This window comes from Grampus griseus (assembly GCF_964374135.1).
Source record: "Grampus griseus genome assembly, chromosome: 3".
Taxonomy (NCBI): Eukaryota; Metazoa; Chordata; class Mammalia; order Artiodactyla; family Delphinidae; genus Grampus; species Grampus griseus.
In genome coordinates, this window is record NC_139019.1 from 134,789,075 (window position 1) to 134,795,237 (window position 6,163).

At 41.3% G+C, this 6,163-nt stretch overlaps 1 long non-coding RNA gene across 1 annotated transcript; it reads right to left on the reverse strand.

Annotated features, from left to right (window-relative positions):
• Window positions 1-2,558: 2,558 nt before the first annotated feature.
• Window positions 2,559-5,711, reverse strand: LOC309820050. Its single transcript, XR_014296482.1, has 3 exons — window positions 5,688-5,711; window positions 3,265-3,308; window positions 2,559-2,641 (listed from the first exon to the last, which is right to left on the reverse strand). It is a non-coding gene; the product is annotated as an uncharacterized lncRNA (long non-coding RNA).
• Window positions 5,712-6,163: the final 452 nt, after the last annotated feature.

A 6,163-nucleotide genomic window follows, 5' to 3' on the forward strand; every position in this document is an offset into this window, starting at 1 on the left:
AATTGCACTGCCTGATCCCACTACAAGGATCCAAATTCTCCAGGTCCAGGCGAGACCCCCTACAGCTAAATCATGCCTCAGTGCCCAAAGGATGGTGGACCCTCTGGGCTGGAAGAGATTGGAAAAGTCACCTGGTCTCCACATCTGTCAGTGTTGGGGTTCCCACCTCTAAAAACATAACCTTGAGTGAAATAAGGTGCAGAAGAGTACATACAATATAATTCCATAATTCCTAAACTACATGGCTTAGGCATGTGTGTCTAAGTGGTAAAATACTATGAAGAAAAACAAGTAAATAATTATCATATAAGTGAGAACAGTAGTTACCTTTTGGAGGAGGAACACTTTGTAGTTACAAATGGATACATGAAGCACAGGGATAGTTTCTGAGTTGCCAATACCATTCTATTCCTTGACTTGGATGGTGGTTAACAAATGTTCACTCCATAGCTGTTTCTTAAACAATGTATATAATTGTATGCATGTTTCTGTATGTATATTACAGGTGACCCCTGCACAATGAGGGCATTAGGGGTGACAACCCCATGCAGTCAAAAATAGGAGTACTTTAATCTGCGCCTCAAAAACAAAGGAATTGATAAATGACTCACCCAAGGGCATGAAGCTGAAACAGTTTGGATAGCATCAGGACTCAAACCCTAGTTCTTTTGATTCCACATATTGTGATTTCTAATTGAACACAAACTTTTCCCCACACTTAAAGATCTATAAAATGAAAATACAAGTACTATATTTATTGGGAAAAAATCTGCATATTAAGTGGACCCATTCAGTTCAAACCCATGTTGTTCAAGGTTTAGCTATCTATATCACAATAAAAAATTGTATGAGTCATACTATTAATTTGTTAATTTATTCAATAAATACTTATGGAGCAACTTTAGGATGAAAGGCACAGTTCCAACGAGCATACAGTAATAGAAAGAGAAGGTCTCTATTCTCATGGAGCTTACAGCTTTGTGGGGAGATAGTAAAAAGTAAGCCAATAAAAAGTAATTTCAGATTACTATAAAGAGTACAAAAAACAGGGCTACATACAATAGAAGGAGGCGTTGGGGATGAGAGCCTTGAGCCAGATTTGTCAGAGCAGGACTCTCTGAGAAGATGACATTTGAGAACTGGAGAGTGAGGTGCCTCATATAATAATTTGGAGTAAGTGAAAGGCACATACTTAGGGGAAGTGCCTTTCAGGGAGAGAAAATAAGTTCAGAGCTCAGAAAAGTCTGGAGAAGGAAAAGTGACACGGGAAGGACCTGCAAGCTAACATCAAACATCTGAAGGATTTGCTTTGGATGGACTCAAGGAAGTGGAGTGAGGATCAGCAGGTAAGCCGCAACTAAGGCGCCCGCAGGCTGCGTCTAAGACCCAGCACAACCAAATAAATAAATAAATAAATGTTTTTTAAAAGAAAATATCAACTTAAAATCATAGACTGTCAGAGCTAGAGGAGACTAGGAGCAGACAATCTGAATGCCCTCGTTTTACATGAAGCCCAGGGACAGGGAAGGGACTGCCAAAGAATTGACAGTACAGCCTGTAATGGCAGAGACAAACTTTAATCTAAGCTTGCTACCTCCTCCTCCAGCGCTGTACCGTTATTTAACTTGTAGTCCTCTCAAAAGCCATACGTGTTAGAACTGGCTAAATGTGGCCAGTCCACAAAGGTGTCAGGAGGCAGGCCACAGAGGAATTTTTTTTTTTTTTTTTTTTTGTGGCACGCGGGCCTCTCACTGCTGTGGCCTCTCCCGTTGCGGAGCACAGGCTCCGGACGCGTAGTCCCAGCGGCCATGTCTCACGGGCCCAGCCGCTCCGCGGCACGTGGGATCCTCGCGGACCGGGGCACGAACCCGAACCGCCCGCATCGGCAGGCGGACTCTCAACCCCTGCACCACCACAGTAAGCCCCCCACGGTGCAATTTATATTCTTTATTGACAGTTAAAACTTGTGCAACTTGCAAAACCACAGTGACATCTAGTGGTGCTATTTGATAATGCAACTTTTGATGCAACCCTCGGTTTAAGCAAGCTTGTCGTAAAAAACCAAATATTGTTCTGTCATCTGGGGTTGGTCTGCTTTCTCATAAATAGGATTAATTTTTAACAGAAATATAACATACATGAAGTTGTGCCTTCCTTAATGCATCACACCGAAAGACACATGGTGATACATGCCCTCATTGTGCAGGGGTTGTAAGGTCGGATCTTAACAAACGGCACCGCGAAACAGAGGAAAGCTTCAAGTGAGCTTTATTAGGGAGCACTCCCGGGCGAGGTTCACTGGTCCGAGAGAAAGGGGCCAGAGAAGTCGCACCCGGGCGAGGGTTGGGCAAGATCTTATAGGGGAAGAAGGGAAAGGGGTGTGGTGAATCTGGGAGCGCGCAGGGTATTTCTTATTTGGTGGTCTTTTCGGGTATCCTGGGGGACCGTTGGTCCCGCCCCTCGAAAGGCGGGAAGGCTGGGCTGGGTTCAAAGTCCCCAGGTCAGTTCCTGGAACTGGGTGGTCCGGAATGTCTCCAGGGCAGCTTCTGGAACTGGGTGGTCCGGAGAATTTCGTTCTGATGCAACCTGTGAATCTGATGGTGTTCCCCTGCCTCGGGCCAGTTGGCCTTACAGGGGTCACCTGTAATATACATACAGAAACATTCATACAATTACATACGTTGTTTAAGAAACAGCTATAGAGTGAAGATTTGCTAACCACCATCCAAGTCAACGAATAGAATGGTATTGGCAACTCAGAAACTATCCCTGTGCTCCATGTATCCATTTGTAACCACAAAGTGTTCCTTTGGGGACACATGGTCCCCATCATTGGTGATACTAACTTTGATGACTTGGTTTACCCGCCTTAAAGTTACTCTCTTTTCCTTTCTAATTAATAAATGATTTATGGAGCAATATTTTGAGGCTATATAAATTTCTTTTTCAAACTTTCTTCCGCTAGTTTTAATATTCATTGATGATTCTTGCCTGAATCGGTTATTACTTATAATGGTTGCAAAATGATAATTCCATAATTCTGTCATTCCTTCCTACATTTGTATTAGTTATTATTTTACTGAAAGAAGAGATTTCTCTATTCTCTTATTTATGTTTATGTTCCTTAGTCTGGATTCATGAATTCTTACATCATCTATCACCTATACAATAGATTATATGTACAGATATTCAGTATGGCTACCATACTGGACAGCAGAAACAAAAAATTTCTTTAGGTTTTCAACCAACTATGTCTTCTCTTACCTCTGGAACTTTGTCTTTGCTGTTGTTCCCTCTCACTCGAAGACCTAATCCCAATAGATTATAGATTATGAAAGAATTAATGAGTATGTTCATGTATGCATTATATGGTACACATTATATATGTTAGATATGTTGTAGATTATATATTCATGTATATATTATAAATTATAATGTTTACTATACATAATCTATACTCTATCACTATTTTTATTTCTCTTCAAAAATACAAATGTCATGAAAGTCAAAAAAGTATGAGAAGGGTGGGAGGGAGGGAGACGCAAGAGGGAAGAGATATGGGAACATATGTATATGTATAACTGATTCACTTTGTTATAAAGCAGAAACTAACACACCATTGTAAAGCAATTATACTCCAATAAAGATGTAAAAAAAAAAAAAGTATGAGAAACTGTTCCAGATTAAGGAGATTGAAGAGCTATGACAGCTCAATGCAATGTTTAATCCTGGATTCAGTTTAGTTATCAAGGACATTTTGGGATAATTAATGAAATTTGAGTAATCCTGTCAATCACCTAGCATGGATTAAATAATGATACTGTACTGGTGTTAAATTCTCTGTCTTGATCATTTTACTGTGATTATGTGAGAAAACATCCTTGTCTTAGGAAATATGCTGTAAAATACTGAGGGGTAAAGCAGCATTATATCTTCAGCTTATTTTCAAGTGGTTCAAAAAATAATAATATTACTCGTGTACTGAGAAACAAAATGATACGCAAATGTGGCAAAATGTGAACAATTGGTGAATCTGGGTGAAGGGTACACAGATTTTTTTGTACTATTCTAGCAACTTTTCTTTAAGTTTAAAATTTACAGCAAAATAGTAATGACAAAAAAAGGTAAAATGTTTTAAGGAATTTGTCTTATTAAAAAACAAATTTAAAAAAAGATCAAAGTAAATACATAAACTTGCACCTAGAGTCTTTAGAATTTCAAAGTTTTAGCTACTAAGCTTCTTTCCACTGCTGCTCTTTTCATTAGGGAATTATCTTGCTAGTCAAGGAAATCTATTATAAATTACTAGTTCAAATTCCTCAGATGCCTGAAGAATCCCTCAAAGGTACACATATTTTATAAAAGCTCACACATTTAATATCATCATGTACAAAAGACTTTTATCAAGGCTGGGTCTGGCACTGAACCCAACCAACCAACCAACTGTGATTACCCTTAATTTGGAATAGAAGTTGGCTATGAAAAAAAATTTAGTGGAAGAGACTTCACTAAAAATCTGGATTCCCGGCTGGATGCTCTGGCGAGATTGGAACATCTGGGCCCACATTCACTTCTGCTCAGCAACAATCAGCTGGACTCTCTCCAATGTGGTAGTTACTAGGCACATGTGGCTATTTATATTTAAATTAATAAAAATTAAATAAGATTGAAAATTCGATTCCTCAGTCTCACTAGCCACGTTTCAAGTGCTCAAGCCACATCTGGCTAAAGGTTACCCTATTGGCCATTTCCTTCATCGTAAAATGTGCTCTTGAGCTGCATTACCTGGAGGGTCGTGGGAGGGCTGCCTCTCGCAGTTGGAGAAACAGCTCTTCAGGTCTCTGTGGTCCCCAGCCAGCCCACTTCATCCCTTTATGTTACCTCCCTGACCCCTGTAGGCATTTGAACTTGAGAACCTTGACTACCATGTGCGTTAGGGTTTCTGCTTAGTTTTGCAATGTTTTGGAAAATACCACCAACCTTATCTGGTCATGAAAGTATAAAAGGAGTAAGAGCTAGAAGTGATCTGAAAAAGTGATTACAAAAGTAGAGATAATAAACCTGGATAGTGTGTGTGTGTGTCTGATCCTTGGTAGAAACTATTCAAGCAGGAAGCAAACTGTGGTTAGAAAGTGCTGTGCATATGTAATCAATGTTCAACAAAAGGTGAGCAACAGCACCTGTCAAATGGAGTAATTCCTGAGTATGTGACCTGCAGGGGTCAAAGGTAACATAAATCACGGCGTCTTGGTAGGACTCGGTGAAGTAGGGGGTCAGGGGAGTCAATGCCAGCTTAAAGGGCAGGAGCCCCTAAGCTCCTGTTGAATATTACAAGTGGGAGTGGGCTTCTACTTTCTGATTTTTCCAGAGAACTCAAGAACCCAGATTCTTTTTTTTTTTTGCGGTATGCGGGCCTCTCACTGTTGTGGCCTATCCCGTTGCGGAGCACAGGCTCTGGATGCGCAGGCTCAGCGGACATGGCTCACGGGCCCAGCCGCTCCACGGCATGTGGGATCTTCCCGGACCGGGGCACGAACCCGTGTCCCCTGCATCGGCAGGCGGACTCTCAACCACTGCGCCACCAGGGAAGCCCAGGAACCCAGATTCTGTATGTGAAATCTCCTAATTTTTAAATATTAACTCAAATTTTTTAGAAACACTGTCCAAGCAAAATAAAACAAGTTTACCAGTCAGATTTGGTCCCCAGGTACCAGTTTGCCAAGTCTGAGTCCATAGTTTGGTGGTGGCAGCAGAGATCCACTTGCCAGGCTAAGTCAAGAGAAGACTGGACATTGAGAATATGAAGGTTTAGGGTGGGGGGAATTGTGCAAAACCCAGGGACCCTGATTGCAAAGGCCCCCACCTCATCAAGATCCAACTGCAGGGCATTCAAGTGACAGGGCAGTAGAGAATGCTGATCTTTTGAACACTGATTCCCAGACTTTGATGCACATAGGGATCCCTGAGGAAGCTTTTCAAAATCCTGATGTCCAGGTCTCATCTCAGCCTAACAGAATGTCTGCGGGAAAGGGGGGACCCCAGAGGATTCCAATGTGCAGCAAAGTTTGAGAACCACTATGCTAAGGGATGCTCTATGATTCCAAGAACCTGTCTCCACAACATTGATAAAGCTGGTCTTTGGAAGTAAAACATGCTTCAATAT